The sequence below is a fragment of the Xyrauchen texanus genome, chromosome 36 (genome assembly GCF_025860055.1).
Source record: "Xyrauchen texanus isolate HMW12.3.18 chromosome 36, RBS_HiC_50CHRs, whole genome shotgun sequence".
NCBI classification, from domain to species: Eukaryota; Metazoa; Chordata; class Actinopteri; order Cypriniformes; family Catostomidae; genus Xyrauchen; species Xyrauchen texanus.
The window spans coordinates 21,809,564-21,827,337 of record NC_068311.1 but is presented as its reverse complement, the minus strand read 5'-3'; the positions used below and the strand labels follow the sequence as shown (position 1 = coordinate 21,827,337).

At 42.6% G+C, this 17,774-nt stretch overlaps 1 protein-coding gene across 1 annotated transcript in view; it reads right to left on the bottom strand.

The window, feature by feature from the left end:
* Window positions 1-1,063, bottom strand: part of zbtb16b (zinc finger and BTB domain containing 16b) — a 101,531-nt gene extending 100,468 nt beyond the window's left edge. Inside the window, exon 1 of the mRNA XM_052107232.1 lies at window positions 963-1,063. The gene's annotated coding sequence lies outside the window, so the exon portion shown is untranslated. The remainder of the gene's footprint in view (window positions 1-962) is intronic.
* Window positions 1,064-17,774: the final 16,711 nt, after the last annotated feature.

Sequence of the window (17,774 nt, the reverse complement as noted above, 5' to 3'; positions counted from 1 at the left end):
AACACACAGAAATGAATGTGACAGTCCAATAATAGAATAAAAACTTCCTAAATTTTCCTCATAAAGTGATCCCGAGTGACGTTTCAGTAAGCAATACAATCTCAGCATAATGTGTCACAATCACACAACAGATAAACAGTGAACTTTAAAAAATAAATAAATAAAAAAGCTTGTTTATTATTATTATTTTAATCAATTATTTTAAAGAAATATAAAGAATATATATTTTTTATAATAATTAAAAATGAATTTGTAATTAATTCAATTTGTAAATTATTATTTTTAATTTAAATAGCGAAATATTACAGCTTTTTAAAGTATCTCAGTCAAATCTCAGTTTTAAATGTTTTTTTTTTTTTTTTTTTTTTTGCTTTAGGATAAACGTGCAATCAAGATTATAAATTCAACTCGTGTTATCTTAAATGCTGCGGTTGCCACTAGATGCATTTAATAACAATGATATATGAGGGGGAAAAGGGTACGGATACACACTCATAACCAAATATACCGGCACTGTGAATTACAGTTTATAGGAGCCACATATCACAACGACTAGGCTATATTAAGCGTGCAGAATATCACAGTAAAAGCTTAAGATCTGAGACAGCGGAGACAACACAGTCATCTGATGATTCCTCCGTGCAACAGTCTGTACGAAGAAGCTGTCTTTACTGCACAAGCAATTGCGATATATATTGCACCTGATTGACATGTCGCTTTAAGGGTCATTCGCTGTAGTTTTTATATTTGATCATTTGATAACACTTACAAGTACGTGTCCTGAAGGCACAATCACGCTGACTGACATAAACACGCGCGTGATGTATCTAAAAAGACAAACAAGTTGCATCCCATACTCAGAAATAACTTATTCTTGCAGCAACTAATAAACATTTACATTGTCGGTCACAGCAACTTGAATAAAAAATTAAGGTTCAGCCGGCAAAGTTGTTTTCGCTTACCTGGAACTGGCGCGTGAATTGAACACTTGTCATTAAGGCACCAACCTACTGATGATCACAGAAGCCGCTTCACGCGCACTACACTCGCCTTTCAGATTCCGATCATCATCATCATTGTGACGTCAAAGCAATGGCTCGCTGTTTTCTCTGAGACGCGAATAGGAGAGGCTGTAATTATTAGAGAGGGTTTAGGATGCTATTTTAAAAATAGGAAAACTGTATGCCGGTTGTTCATTACTACTAGCTCCTCGAATAATTACTAAACTGTTAATAAAGGTTTAAACATGCACATAACACCATTTAAATATGACTGTAAAGGAAACTATGAAGACCAACTTTAAAATATGCAGCCCGGCATGCTGTCTACACACAATTTCCTCGGAGGATTTTAACTTTAAAGAGCATGACTGCTTAGCATGTCCATGAATGCAGGGTAGAGGGAATGAATGAGAATAACACCGCGCGCTCAAAAGCACCCTTCCACTGAATAAATGGTCAGTCTTCTTATCTGAAGACATGCAGCTCAGATAAAAAGCTGTTCATCCCCTAAACGTGGAATTACAGAACGGGCTGATCTCTGATATCTTATTTGGGAGAGCCATTTTCTTGAAGACACTCGATCATGCTGCTAATTGTCACCTTAGTTAACAGAGTGTAGCCTAGCATACTCTAGTCAAACACTGACGAGCATTACGCTTTACTAATGATTAGGTGTGCTTGCTTTAGCTACCCTCATAATTAGAGTATGGTCTATTTGGGTGTTGCAAAAAAAAAAAAAAAAAGAAGAAGAAGAAGAAACATGTTGAATTGTTTGATTGGAAGTCAGTTTCCTTGCGCTAATTTTTAATACATTGCCTACAGTACTTCACACTAAGTAGCCTATGTTTATGACAGCACGTGCAGTCACTTAAACAACCGCCTCTATTGATAGGTCTAATGCTTATATTGTGAAATAGTGCCACCTGCTGGTCGCAGCACAATAATTGTTCGGAAGTTTGAGGGAATTTAAACAGTGATCTTTTCGAATGGAACCCCATCAGAAAGTTTCCCTCCTTTACGAATTTTCCTTTAATGATAACAATATCTCCTGCCAAAATACCATAGAACTAATACAGTTGTGTTTTTCTCAAATCTATATGAACAGTTCTCCTACAAACAGTGTTTCAGAGCTTTCAGAATAATTTGGTAATTTGGGATTATATTTATTGACAGTAGTGGCCCTCTATGGTGGCCCAGATGTGAACAACATAACGATAATTGCAAAGCAAAGAAAAGTTTACAACACACACACACACACACACACACACACACACACACACACACACACACACACACACACACACACACACACACACACACACACACACACACACACACAAAGAAATCAAGCTGCAACACAAATAAAGTAAGCCATTTCACAGTTAAATTAATGTTTGTGTTGTGGATGATTTTCTTTGTGTTGTGGATACATTTATTTGTGTTGTGGCTTAATTTATTTGTGTTGTGGATGAATTAATTTGTATTGTGGATTAATTAATTTTTTTTGTGGCTTAATTTCTTTCTGATGTTGCTTAATTTATTTGTGTTGTGGCTTTATTCTTTGTGCTGTGGATGAATTTATTTGTGCTGTGGATGAATTTATTTGTGTTGTGGCTTAATTTATTTGTGTTGTGGATGAATTAATTTGTATTGTGGATGAATTTATTTGTGCTGTGGATGAATTTATTTGTGTTGTGGATGAATTTATTTGTGCTGTGGATGAATTTATTTGTGTTGTGGATGAATTCATTTGTGCTGTGGATGAATTTATTTGTGCTGTGGATGAATTTATTTGTGCTGTGGATGAATTCATTTGTGCTGTGGATGAATTCATTTGTGCTGTGGATGAATTTATTTGTGCTGTGGATGAATTCATTTGTGCTGTGGATGAATTTATTTGTGCTGTGGATGAATTTATTTGTGTTGTGGATGAATTTATTTGTGCTGTGGATGAATTCATTTGTGCTGTGGATGAATTCATTTGTGCTGTGGATGAATTTCTTTGTGCTGTGGATGAATTTATTTGTGTTGTGGATTAATTTATTTGTGTTGTGGATGAATTCATTTGTGCTGTGGATGAATTTCTTTGTGCTGTGGATGAATTTATTTGTGTTGTGGATGAATTCATTTGTGCTGTGGATGAATTCATTTGTGCTGTGGATGAATTCATTTGTGCTGTGGATGAATTTATTTGTGCTGTGGATGAATTTATTTGTGTTGTGGATGAATTCATTTGTGCTGTGGATGAATTCATTTGTGCTGTGGATGAATTCATTTGTGCTGTGGATGAATTTCTTTGTGCTGTGGATGAATTCATTTGTGCTGTGGATGAATTTCTTTGTGTTGTGGATGAATTTCTTTGTGTTGTGGATGAATTTCTTTGTGCTGTGGATGAATTTATTTGTGTTGTGGATGAATTTCTTTGTGTTGTGGATGAATTTCTTTGTGCTGTGGATGAATTTATTTGTGCTGTGGATGAATTTATTTGTGCTGTGGATGAATTTATTTGTGTTGAGCAGGTGGCGCAGCTGTAAATACCTAAAGAACTGAGATCTGGGAATCCCAAAATGTTGAACCAAATTTTCAAACGATCTCAAAAATCCACTCTCATACAAGTCACAGAGCGTATTAACCTCCCTCACAATCCACTCTGTCCAGCAGATAGGGGACTAATTAATACATAATTTTGGGTTCAGCCACATGCTCGAGGCAACATTTAAATAAATGTCTGAATTAAACACTCTGGATGCTTTTGTCCATACCGAGTGCAAATGCGAGATAACGGGGTGTAACTTAACTTCTCAGGTTAGTTAAATAAAAAGGCTTTGCAATGGCGAAATAGGAGCAAGAACAATGTCTCATTCCCTCTATCAGGGAACGGAGGTTACAACAGTAACCTAGACGTTCCCCGTCTGTCGCTCACTTCAACGTTGTGTCAAGTGAAGCGACACTAGGGGTACCTATTCAATCACTGTGGTGACCAGAATGTGTCGGGACACCTGCTGTAGGGGGACTGCTGTCCGCAGAAAACAGAGGTCTGTCCAGGGGTTGAAAGTCTGGCGGCAGGCAGGGGTGATGAACAAACCGTATGTGCCGTGGCACCATGCCCATCTCGGGACTTGAGTCTGAAGCCAGTACTGAAGCGGTCTCATATGCATCAACCCCAGTGGCGCGACCGCCGCGGAGGATGCCATATGCCCCATAACTGCTGTGCCTTGCTTGAATAAGGTGAGGCAGTTCAGCACCGACTGCGCATGCTCATTGGTGAGGCGCGCTGTCATTGAGACTGAGTCTAACTCCATGCCGAGAAAAGAGATGCTCTGAACCGGGGCGAGCTTGCTCTTTTCCCAGTTGACCTGAAGCCTTAGACGGCTGAGGTGCCTGAGAACCTGGTCCCTGTGGGCGCACAGTGACTCTCGAGAGTGGGCTAGGATGAAAAAGTCGTCGAGGTAATTGAGTATGCAGATTTAGCGGGGCAAGGGCTGCCTCTGCGACCTTCGTGAAGACACAAGGGGACCAGGACATGCCGAAGGAGAGGACCTTGTACTCATACGCCTGGCCTTCGAACGTGAACCATTAGAGACATGGAGGTATGCGTCCTTCAAGGCTACCTCTGTGAACCAATCTTAATGCCGGACGCAAGTTAGAATGTGTCCTTGCGTGAGCATTTTGAACAGGAGTTTGTGCAAGGCCCAGTTGAAAACTTGCATGTCCAGGATCGGTCATAAGCCTCCACCTTTCTTGGGTATGATGAAGTAAGGGCTGTAGAAACCCTGAGGGAAAGGCTCTATCGCGTCTTAGAGTAAAAGATTTGCAATCTCCGCATGTAGGGTGTTGGTGTCTTCACCGTTCACTGAGGTAAAGCGGACGCCGTCGAAATGGGGCGAGGTCCTTGTGAACTTAATCGGAATCAGATGGTTCTGGCCAGCCAACACGACGGGTTGGGAAGTGAGAGCCATACGTCCAAACTCTGTGCGAGGGGCAATAAGGGGACGATCGTTTTTAACGTACCTGGCGAGGCTTTGCAGCGGGGCGGACCAGGTAGTGTGGCATCAGCAAAAGTGCATCCCGAGGCTTTGGTGCTGAGAGAAGACTCGAAGCACTTACCTACCTCCGCACACACGGCAGGGGGCGGGGTAGTGACTGAGGAGGAGGTCCCGTGTAGGCTTTCTCTAGACTCGTCAGAACCGGCCAGCCGGGGGGCAGCAGTTGTGGGTCCGGAGGCGAGGGGTCCACGTCCGGTGTACCGGGACTGCTGGAATGTGGCACCGGGCTGCCATGAGAATGGCATTTGCGGGTCAGATGACCCAGTACCGGTACTTTTTCTTTATATCCTTCATATTTTGTTTGTCAGTAAGGATGTGAAATAGGTCTAAAATTGCATTCATTCTGGTCTTAAAAAGTCTTAAATTTAACTTGTTGAAACCTGCAGAAACCTTGTGTAGTAGATAATTTGATAAATTTGCTCTACTACTGCTCTTTAAAACCAATGAAGTGGCCTACAGTTTAAGCGCAAGCTGTTGGACTGATCTACTTTTCCCACAGTCACACTTCTTTGACACTTGATCATAAAACCACTGACAAGAAAGACAGAAATAGCTATGTGTAACTACCAGAACTACCCAGATGCAGGGTAACGATTCTAGGGCTGGGCGCTAAAATTATCTTCACAATTCTGATGAATAAGCTTTTGAGTAATTCTCGATATTTAACCATTATTGTACATCTAGACTAACAGGTGTGTGTCGCTAAAACACATGCAGTTTGGCTTTCCCAGATGTATGATGTTGCTAACATAAGCTGCTTTGCTAGATTAGGCTACGCCTAATAATAATTGTCATCAATTAGCAGACCGTGGTTCAGATCTGGATCCTGAAGTGAACCCATCTGGACAGCGAGACACCATGACAAGATTGTGCCCTCTCATCGATTCTAGTGAGCAGCACGACTGGCTGCAATGGAGCTGTGTACAACATACACACTCAAGGGACAGATAATGCTGATCATGATTATATTTGAAACATGAAAATATATTGCCCTACTAAACAGAGACCACTGATGATAACAGGATTTACAATTATGAATAAAATCAGCCATATATGTTAGATTTAGCAGAGACTGTTGTAGAATTTTTGACGTTTTCATATAAAAAGGTTTATACTTGTATTTCTTTGCAGTTTAATGTATTGCAAAATGTCATATCAATATAGTGAGTGCCTATAAGAATAGCATGTCACATGCTGATTTGTTGCTGTTTGTGTCCACTGCAGTTCTTTCACTTTACTTACAAGACTCTACTGCAGCCTCAAAGAGCTAAAATAGTTAAAAAGTTTAAGTTTTAATTCATTTATTTATTGAAAAGTATTATAGTAACATATACATTGTACTTTTGAAAGTATGTTTATTGTGGCAGGATGTGTCATTAGTGTTGAGATCACTTGACGAACATACATAGAAAACATACATTTAACTAATACTGTAAAGCAGAGGTTTTTAAACTTTTTCAAACACATACTTTTTGAATATTTATTAGGATTCAGCACAATTATGAAGGAAAAATGAGATACGCGATGTGATAATAGTATGATGATGTCATCAAAGCGCATAGAACCCACACAACCTAAGTACACTCTAAAAAATAAAGGTGCCAGGAAGAACCAAAATGTTTTGAAGTCAGATTGTTGAAAATTTGCAAATTATATTTTCATTAAAAACAGAAATTCACTGTCACTGTCCAAGCCACAACCTAAAACAATGAAGTTGAACTGCTATGTTAATGTTGTCTTTTCACATTCACAATTATGAATGGCATTACGATTCATATTAATTTGTCTTGCAAAATCTGCCTTTAATTTGTTCCTGTTTATTTTAGGAAAATAAGCTTTTAAAAGGTCATATACACTCACCTAAAGGATTATTAGAAACACTTGTTCAGTTTCTCATTAATGCAATTATCTAATCAACCAATTTAGGGGTTTGGTCCTGGTGAAGACAATCTCCTGAACTCCAAACTGAATGTCAGAATGGGAAAGAAAGGTGATTTAAGCAATTTTGAGTGTGGCATGGTTGTTGTGCCAGACGGGCCGGTCTGAGTATTTCACAATCTGCTCAGTTACTGGGATTTTCACGCACAACCATTTCTAGGGTTTACAAAGAATGGTGTGAAAAGGGAAAAACATCCAGTATGCGGCAGTCCTGTGGGCGAAAATGCCTTGTTGATGCTAGAGGTCAGAGGAGAATGGGCCGACTGATTCAAGCTGATAGAAGAGCAACTTTGCCTGAAATAACCACTCGTTACAACCGAGGTATGCAGCAAAGCATTTGTGAAGCCACAACACGCACAACCTTGAGGCGGATGGGCTACAACAGCAGGAGACTCCACCGGTACCACTCATCTCCACTACAAATAGGAAAAAGAGGCTACAATTTGCAAGAGCTCACCAAAATTGGACAGTTGAAGACTGGAAAAATGTTGCCTGGTCTGATGAGTCTCGATTTCTGTTGAGACATTCAGATGGTAGAGTCAGAATTTGGCGTAAACAGAATGAGAACATGGATCCATCATGCCTTGTTACCACTGTGCAGGCTGGTGGAGGTGGTGTAATGGGGTGGGGGATGTTTTCTTGGCACACTTTAGGCCCCTTAGTGCCAATTGGGCATCGTTTAAATGCCACGGCCTACCTGAGCATTGTTTCTGACCATGTCCATCCCTTTATGGCCACCATGTACCCATCCTCTGATGGCTACTTCCAGCAGGATAATGCACCTTGTCACAAAGCTTGAATCATTTCAAATTGGTTTCTTGAACATGACAATGAGTTCACTGTACTAAAATGGCCCACACAGTCACCAGATCTCAACCCAATAGAGCATCTTTGGGATGTGGTGGAACGGGAGCTTTGTGCCCTGGATGTGCCTCCCACAAATCTCCATCAACTGCAAGATGCTATCCTACCAATATGGGCCAACATTTCTAAAGAATGCTTTCAGCACCTTGTTGAATCAATGCCACGTAGAATTAAGGCAGTTCTGAAGGCGAAAGGGGGTCAAACACAGTATTAGTATGGTGTTCCTAATAATCCTTTAGGTGAGTGTATATATAGTCAAAAAGAGTAAATGCTAAAATAAAAAATTAATGTCTTTATCAAGGAAATAATTATTGTCTGTTTTAATTGGAAACAAAACCTTTTTAACGGTTTCTTAGAATGAGCTCTGAAGAGAGAGAGAGAGAGAGAGAGAGAGAGAGAGAGACACTGGAGGTATGTGCATGCTTGGAGAGCCAAGAGGCAGGCATTGGCCAGACCTCTAATCCACCACTGGAAGCCTAATCCACCACTGGAAGAACCATCACTTGATCAACAACTGGAAGAACCATCACTTGATCCACTATTGAACAACCATCACTTGATCCACCACTTGAAGAACCATCACAAATAGATGCAGACAGAGGAGTGTCTTTGTTTGATATGGAACAGACATGTGGAGAGCATGCATCTGACACAGGACACAATTTGCCCCTTAAACCTTTGACATGTAGGATCACACTGGTGTGATTAGAATGTTTGTGTCTAATGTCATCACCTGGCAAATTTTTTAATTCAAATCTGCTTTCCCGTTGTTTACTTGCCACTGCTAAAGTGAGGACTGGCTAAGCACTTTCCATTTACATGCTAAAACAGCTGCTTGAACAATCTTTTCAACCAAAGGATGTTTATTTTATGTTACAGGCATTGAAACGAACAGAAGAATACACATTTACAGCTCAATCCACACAGTGTATAACCACGAAAAACTAACTGAGAAACTCACCATATCAGCTCTTGTACTGCCTAGCTGCTATATAGAGACTGGCTAAGCACATCATTTACATGTCTAAAACATCCATTAGAACTGTCTTTTTAAACCATACAATATGTTTATTTTATGTTATGAGCATTCAACAAACACAGAATACAAGTTTACTGTCCATATCCATACAAGAGCGAGAAAAACAATCACATTTCAAATCCAATGTTTTATTTACATGAAACATATGTTGCTAATTATTAATTTGTAATCTGTGTATATATATTATCAGACAGGCCTGCACTGTAATTTAAAAAAGTAAAAGAATAAAATCATGGTTATTGTCATAGCCTATGACTAGTCTTGACCCTTTCCCCGGTGACAAGTGACATCACTTTTACCTCAGGCTCATCATCAAGTTTACACAAGCAACTTGAGTTAATTTGATTTATTTACAGTTTTATTTACATAATTGCCACAGAAAAAGGTGTGTGCTTTAAAAATATATATATTTACAGAGGAGGAGATGCCCCCAACCTCCAAGCCCTTGATGATGAGGATGAAGATGCCTCATCCACTGCTACTACGCCTGCACACATGACTCCAAGGGAAGTGGAGGGGGTAGGCTGTTCCTGCTGCAGTGCTGGAGTGCCTCATGGACCTCAGTTTTTTATTTTTAATCCTACAAAGTCGGGAGTTCAGACCCCACCTGCCTCCCTCAAAGAGGTCCAGTGTTTTAAAATGTTAATGACAGAGGAGCTTGTGGAGAAGATTGTACAAGAAACAAACCAATACACTTCAGAACAGCTGGAGAATACACCACCTGGAGAGAAAGGAAAGCTGGAAAAGTGGGTTCCAACTAATATCAATGTGATGTACACATTTTTTGTGACAGTTGTCCTTATGGGAATTGTGAAAAAGAACTCTGTGAGTACTGAAGCACAGACCCCATGCTTTATACCCCATTTTTCGGGTCCTTGTTCTCCCAAGAACGCGTCCTCCGTTTCCTGAACATTAGCAGCAGCTGTTGCCAGTGTCAGGAATCCCCTGCATAAAATAAGAAAAATATTTACAGCCATCACTTATTCGTTTCGTAACATCTTTGTTCCATTCAAGAATCTCTGTAAGGATGATTCACTAATTAAGTGGAAGGGAAGGCTGGTGTTCCAACAGTAAAGAGGCATAGATTCGGGGTCAAGTTTTTTTTGTGTGTGATGTACTTACTGGTTATGTGTAGGACATCGTCTACATAGGATCAACCACTGACATCACTACAAGGGGCTTGGGATCTCTGGGACTGTCGTCATGTTCTTATTGGCCCCTTGCATAGGGAAGGGGCATGTTCTTTATGTGGACAACTGATACAGCAGTCCCACCCTGTTCCAGCACCTCTTGTCTCTTGGCACAGGTGCCTGTGGGACTATACGTGCCAACAGAAAGGGGATGCCAGCCTTTATATGCAAAATGACCAAGGGCCAGGTAGAATTTAAGGCAAATGGAAATCAAACGGCAACGAAATGGCATAACATGTCCACAAGTCCACAATGTTAGCCACAGAGAAGACGGACCACATCACAGGGAAGAGGAAGATAAAGCCACTCAGTGTCATAGAGTACAATAAAAAGATGGGAGCTGTTGACAAACTGACATGATGAAAAGCTTTGTTGAGTGTGCAAGAAAGACCACAAAATGATATAAGAAAATGTTGTTACCTACTCGACACTGTGATTCTCAACAGCCAGATTATCCACTGCCAACTTTCAGGTGAGAAATCTGCACATCAAGGTAAAAATAACCATGATTTATATTTCCAGTGCTTTTTATCTCATTCAATGCAAACTAATGTGTTGTGAATGTACTTACTGTCACTAGGACATGCCATTGATTTCCTGCAATTCAGGATCAAACTGATGAGAGGGCTGCTGGATGAGCACAGTTCACCACAGTATCGGTGCAGTGGGGGACGTCCTGCATGAGACAATCCCCTGCATCTGACTGCCATTTCCCCTTTGAAGTTCCTCAAAACACTTCCCAGGGCAGCAGGACCGGCACTGCAAGGTCTGTCTCCCTAGCACATGGAAGATAAAGGAGAGGTGCCTTACGAAATAGATGTGTGTGTGCCTTGCAACACTCCCTTGTGTGTTACTCCATGCTTTGAGGAGTACCACACACTCAAACATTATTGAACCAATAACAGTTTGTTTAAATGTTCTTTAAAGTTAATATATTTCATGTTATTTAATAGTTAAATTTAAGATTATAGTTATATTTTTTTTTAAAGGACACGTCACTGGCAGAAGAACTGTCCATTTGGGCCAGTGACTACCAGATAAAACACAATGCACTTGACAACTTGCTCAAATTGTTACAAATAATTACACAAAGAATACCCTCCACTGCATGGATTCTTCTGCACACTCCCCGACAACTTGACACACAGAAATGATCTGGGATGGAATACATTTATTTTCCTCTTAAACAGAAAATACAAGAAAGATTGGAAAATTACCATCTTGATGAAGTAGCTAGACTAAATTTTGTTGATTTATTATTTAATATTGATGGACTACCACTGTACAAGAGTTCAAAAACATGCATGTGGCCAGTCATTTGTGCAGTTATGTAAGACCCTGACACCATTTTTCCCACAGATCTTACATGTGGTGTAGGACGAACAACAGATCTTGGGTCATCTTGGGAAGAGACGGTAAGGGAACTGGGCCATCTTATAAATAATGGAATCCACTTCAAGGGAAGAAAAATCTAAGTTAAGAGGTGCTTAGTGTGCTATGCTCCAGCTCGTGCATTAGTTAAAAATGTCAAACAGTTCTCTGGATACTTCGGCTGTGGCCGATGTGAGCAAAAAGATGTGTGACTTGACAGAGTCACTTACCAAGACACTACTGACCTCATACTCCAGTCAGATGAAGCATTCAGAAATCAAACACAACTCCAACATCACCATGGGAGCACACCTCTGGCTCATCTCCCCATAGACATGGTGAGATGCTTTCCCATTGACTACATGCACCAGGCTTGTTTCAGTGTAATGAAAAGGCTCCTGCTTATCTGGACTAGAGGAGAAAGAATGGTGTGGCTTTCAACCAGCCAAATCACAGAGATTTTTTAAAGACTGCTGCCACTTCTTAACTACATCCCATCTCTTTTTGCAAGAAAGCCTAGAAGTCTTGAGGAGTTGGACAGATGGAAAGCAACCGAGTTTAGTCAGTTCCTTCTGTACACAAGGAAGTTTGTGTTGAAGGGAATACTGCATGATGACATGTACTTGCACTTCCTTTCTTTTAGCATGGCCATGAAAATATTAGTATGTCCAAGTCTTGAGCAGGAACATTCAAGTTATGCCAATAAACTGCTGCATTACTTTGTGAAAAAAGGTTGGGCACTCTATGGACAGGAGTCCCTTGTGTATAACACCCACGTCATTCTGCACATTGCAAGTGATGCTGAAAATTTTGTTGGTCTAGAAAACTGTAGTGCCTTTGGAAACTACCTGCAGAAGCTGAAGAAGATGGTGCATTCTGGCAGAAACCCACTGATTCAAGTGGCTAAGAGACTGGAGGAGTAGAGCAATGAGAAAAAAACAACAACAACAGTCCAGAAAATATCTTCAAAGACCTAAGACTGCACACATTCTGAATGAGGGGCAAAGCTGTGAGGTCCTTCAAGCATCCAACAAGGAAGAAAAAGTGTTTAGCAATGTGTACAGCAAACCTGACCATCTGTTCACCAGCCCATGCACATCATATTTGATTGGTACTTACAAATAAATAAAAAAAAAACACCTTTACATGGATTCCAAGAACAGAACTAAAAAAACATGCAATTAAGATAATCTCAGGAGAGAGAAGTGAGATCTTTTGTCAGTGCTCAATAAATTATAATCAAAGTAGGTAACAGGTTAATTGCCATGTCATTTGATTTGAAGTGAATGGAAATGTAATAGACTCCTTTTTCATTTATAATGAATCTCTTGTTCCCTATCTGTCACTCACTCAACGTTGTGTCGATGAGTTGACACTAGGGGTCACTCTTGGGAGCCCAGACATCTCTGATCTTTGAGAAAAGGCCTATGAGAATTGGCATGTGGAATTTGCATGCCACTTCCCCGGACATACAGGTATAAAAGGACTTCCGCTTGCAAACATACACTCAGATTTCTTCTTCGGAGCCAAGCGGACATATTCACAGAGCTGAATTCCTCTTGCTGTTCCATGCATCTCTCTCTCTGAAAAGCTGTTGGGTCTACGGTGCATTACAGCGTTTCTCCACATCACACAACGGTTGTGTTGAGTAACACCCCTGGGCACTTCGACAGCTGAGCAGAGCTTCTTATATATATATATATATACACACACAAATAAAAAGAGTAGATTTTCCTCTAAAAAAGTGGCGCAAACGAAAACGTCTTTTTCAAGATGTCTTTTCGTTTGTTTGTGTTTCCTGGTTGCGATCGTTACCTCTCCACTTCCCACGGCCATTATCACTGCCTCTCGTGTTGGGCACTGCCCACTTGGGGACAGCGCTTGTGGATGTGTCATGCTCTCACTGCGAGGGCATGATTTTGGCAATGTTGCGGTCTGGGCTTTCTCTTGTTAGAGGGAAAGACACTCCAGCGGCTCCCCGACTCGGTCCTTCTATCCGCGGGTATGAGGCAGGGGTCGGTTAGCACTGGGGGGCGATTTGAGGACTTCAATGTGAGCTTCTCCGCCAGGAAATCCCCACGGATGTCCTATTCCCCTGCATGCTTGTTTGCCCCAACAAGTTCCGCGATGTGACCGCTGGCTCATCTCAGGGCGAGTTCATGGTCATGTTCGTGGCTCCCGAAGTGGATGATCTTTCGATTACAGCATCGGAGTGTGGGTTGGTTCAGTCTGTCGGCATGCGCAGCTGACGGCCATGCTTACCCGGGTGGCTACGAGTGTCGGGATGGAGTGGAATCCTCCGCTCCCCCCTGAACCCTCGTGGCTCGATGATTGGTCCCAGGGCCCTGAGTGCTGATTACGGCCACGCCCCATACCTTTCTTCCCAGAAGTGCAAAATGAGCTCATGCAATCGCAGCAGGCACCTTTTACTGCCCGGACCCAGTTTACGGGTTCATCTTCTGTCAATACCCTCGACGGTGGGACTGCCAGGGAGTGCTCGGCAACTCCCCAGGTTGGTAAGGCGATCACGGTGCACCTGAGATTGATGCAGGAACTGCGCTCTATAACCGATCTCGCCCTCTGAGTGATGATGGTCACGGCGTGGTCTCTCGGGCAGGCGATGTCAACCTTAGTGTTCCAGGAGCGCCACCATGCAACTTGGTCGAACCAGGTTAGCCTATTTGGCGGCACCATAGAGGATTTCGGCCAGCAATCCTCAGCGATTAAAAGGCAGTCGGGAACCATACAACACATCAAAAATGCATCTTAGCGAGTGTCTGGCATCAAGGTTGGTTTGTGGTGGTAGACCTGAAGGATGCGTACTTCCATACCAATATGAGGTCCTCCCCTCGGTTTGTCCCTGTCACCTTGAGCCTTCACGAAGCTCGCATAGGCAGCCCTTTCCCCGTTAAGGGAAGTGGGCATCCACATTCTCAACTATCTCAATGACTGGCTACTTCTAGCTCACTCGTGGGACATGTTGTGTGCGCACAGGGACCTGGTGCTCAGACACCTCAGTCGGCTGGGACTTCGGGTCAGCAGGGAAAAGAGCAAGCTCTCCCCGGTTCAGAGCATCTCTTTTCTCAGTATGGCGTTAGATTCAGTCTCAATGAGTGTGCGCCTCACCGACGAGTGCGTGCAGTCAGTGCTGAACTGTCTGCATGCAGTCAGTGCTGAACTGTCTGCATACACTCAGACAGAGTACAATGGTCCCACTGAAATCCTTTCAGAGGCTCCTAGAGCATATAGCATCCTCAGTGACAGTCACGCCACTCAGGTTGATGCATATAAGACCACTTCCGCACTGGCCTAAGACCCGAGTCGAGAGATGATCATGGTACCACAGCACACATCGTGTTCTTGTCACACAGGTTTGTTGCCATCTGTTCAGCCCCTGGTCAGACCTAGCATTCCTATGGGCAGGAGTTCCCCTAGGGCGGGTTTCCAAGCAAGTCGTGGTTACGACAGATGCCTCCCAACGTGGCTGGGGCTCCTGGGGCACATAGTCGCTGGCCCTTGGACCGGTGTGCCACTGCTTTGGCACATCAACTGCCTCAAGTTGTTGACAGTACTACTTGCCCTGAGGAGGCTATTGCTGTTGATCTGGGACAAGCACATATTGGTCCAGACGGACAACACTCTTCGAATGTCACAACTCGCCTGTCATCTCCTCCTCTGGAGTCAGTGGCAGCTCAAGACTCTGTGTGCCACTCACATCCTGGGACACTTTAACAGCACAGGGGACGCACTGTTGTGTCAGGTTAAGCTCAGGGGAGGCTAGATGATCTGGAGTCGATTCGGCTAAGCACAGGTAGACTTATTTGCTTCCCCAGAATCCTCCCACTGTCCGCTCTGGTACTCTCTGATCGAGGCTCTCCTTGGCACAGATGCCCTGGCACAAAACTGGCCCCTGGGGTTCCGCAAGACTGCATTTTTCCCCAGTGAGCCTACTTGCACAGACATTGTGCAATGTCAGTGAGAACAAGGAGCAGAGATCCCCAGAGATGCACAGTTGGATCAGTGCTTTCCTTTCTGCAGGAGAGGTTGGAGGGACGGCTGTACCCCTCCAACTTGAATGTGTGTAGCCACTATATCGGCACATCACGATGCAGTAGAAGGTAAGTATTTAGGGAAGCAGGGTTAAATCCCCCCAGGCCATGCCTCGTTCCCTCATGGGACCTCTCCGTGGTCCTTCGGGGCCTTCTGGGATCTCCTTTCAAGCCCCTTGAGTCAGCTGAGTTAAAGGTGCTCTCCATCCTGATGATGCTCACCTCCATCAAGAGGGTAGGGGACCTGCAGGCGTTCTCTGTCAATGAACTGTGCATGGAGTTTGGTCCGGCTTACTCTCACATCATCCTGAGACGTCACCTCTTTTAGGGATCAGTTGGTGAACCTGCAAGCGCTGCCCCAGGAGGAGGCAGACCCAGCCTTGGCGTTGCTGTGTCCGGTGCATGCTCTTTGCATCTACATGGATCGCACGCAGAGCTTTAGAAGCTCCGAGCAGCTCTTGTCTGCTTGGGTGGACAGCGGAAAGGAAGCACTATCCCCAAACAGAGGATCGCTCACTGGGTCATGGATGCCATTACTATGGCATACCAAGCCCAGCATGTGCTGCCCCCTGCTGGCCTGCGAGCCCATTCTACCAGGGGCGTAGCAGCTTCTTGGGCATTTTCCCACGGCACCTCTCTTGCAGACATCTGTAGAGCTGCGGGCTGGGCAACACCTAACACCTTTGTGAGGTTCTATAACCTCAGGTTAGGGCTAGTATCGTGTGTTATCAGGTGACACAAAAAGGTACGTTCGGGGCAGCTGGCAAGGTGTACCGCTTGCACATGAAGACGTGTGCTCTTTTCCCAGTTGCGTTTTCCCTCCTCTTTGGAGGAACACCACCCATCATGGACCTTATATGGCCCCCAGCTGAATGATTTCATTCCTTTTTTGGGGGAGAACAATAGAGAGTGCTATGGCTGGGCCAGCCAGTCCTTAAACTTCTGAGCAGTTATCCGCTTCCCAAGGTGTAGGGGATCGCTTTATGCCTGCCAGTGTGTTGGAGGTAGTTACGTGATGGCTTGCTGCGCTGGCTACGAGGCACACAGAGTTTTGCCCATCTCGCACCCCCAGTCTACGTAACTCGGTTCAGCTCTTGTGGCGTTTTCCATTGAGACACCTAGTGTCAACTCATCTACACAACATCGAGTGAGTGATAGATAGGAAACGTCATGGTTACTGATGTAACCTCCGTTCCCTGATGGAGGGAACGATACATTGTGTCCCTCTTGCCTCTTTGTCTCGGATCCTCAGTGCGAAACCTGAGTGTGTGTTTGCAAGGGACAATATCTCCCCTCCATCAGTGAATGGAGATTACATCAGTAACCATGACATTTCTAATAGAATGTTTGCAATTGTCAGATTTTTGGAGGAGGGGTCTTATGAGATGGTAGCAGACATTTGGCTGTTTCAGATGATGAGGTATTGAGTTCTGTCACTTGTATCAGCAACATCCATTACCAGAGTTGGTTAGTAACATGCTAAGTTTTCTGTTACGTTTAAAGGTTATATAGTACGTTGTTCAGGGTACCGAAAGCAGTTGCGGAACACAGATGATTGCTTCACGCTCATATCACGTGAACCATTGTCTTTAGTGTTTTCATTCCCATGGCATCCCAATCACAAACAAACAAATATGCTATTGAAAAAACTCTAGTTTAGTATTAATGTACATTTAAGAAATGAAATTAAGACAGCATAGATTTCAGTTGTTGTTTTTTATTTTTGAGTAATTAAACAGAACAGAGTAAACAGTGCATTAGGTTTTTCATACCAGCAGCATCAAAAAAATAAATAAAATTAAACATTGCAAAATAGAAACATAAAAAAATAAATCTAATGCAAAATCAAACTAGTTAAATTATTGATATAATCTTTATACTCTGATAATTAGATGTGCATCAGTACTGATTCAATGTTTAACTGCAGACCTCTCATTGAAGTTTATTGGGTTTAAAACTTGTAAAGTTATCCAGGCAAGGACAGTGAGTACTTTTCTCTTTTCTTGTCTATATTGCTATTTGATTAATATTAAAAATAGCCCTGTAACAGACAACAGCAGGACTATTAGGCTGCAATTACACATCGCAAAGATCCAACATTTTGAGGGATAAGATTTTGTCCTGTCTGTTTCCACTCATATAATACGTTAACATTTATGTTTATATTAATAGATTGTCTAGATGGCATAGAATGACAGAACATGTAAAGGTGTCTGTTTTTCCCCCAAATATTACAACATTTAATTCATTCAGATAAATGTAATAAATGCACTACT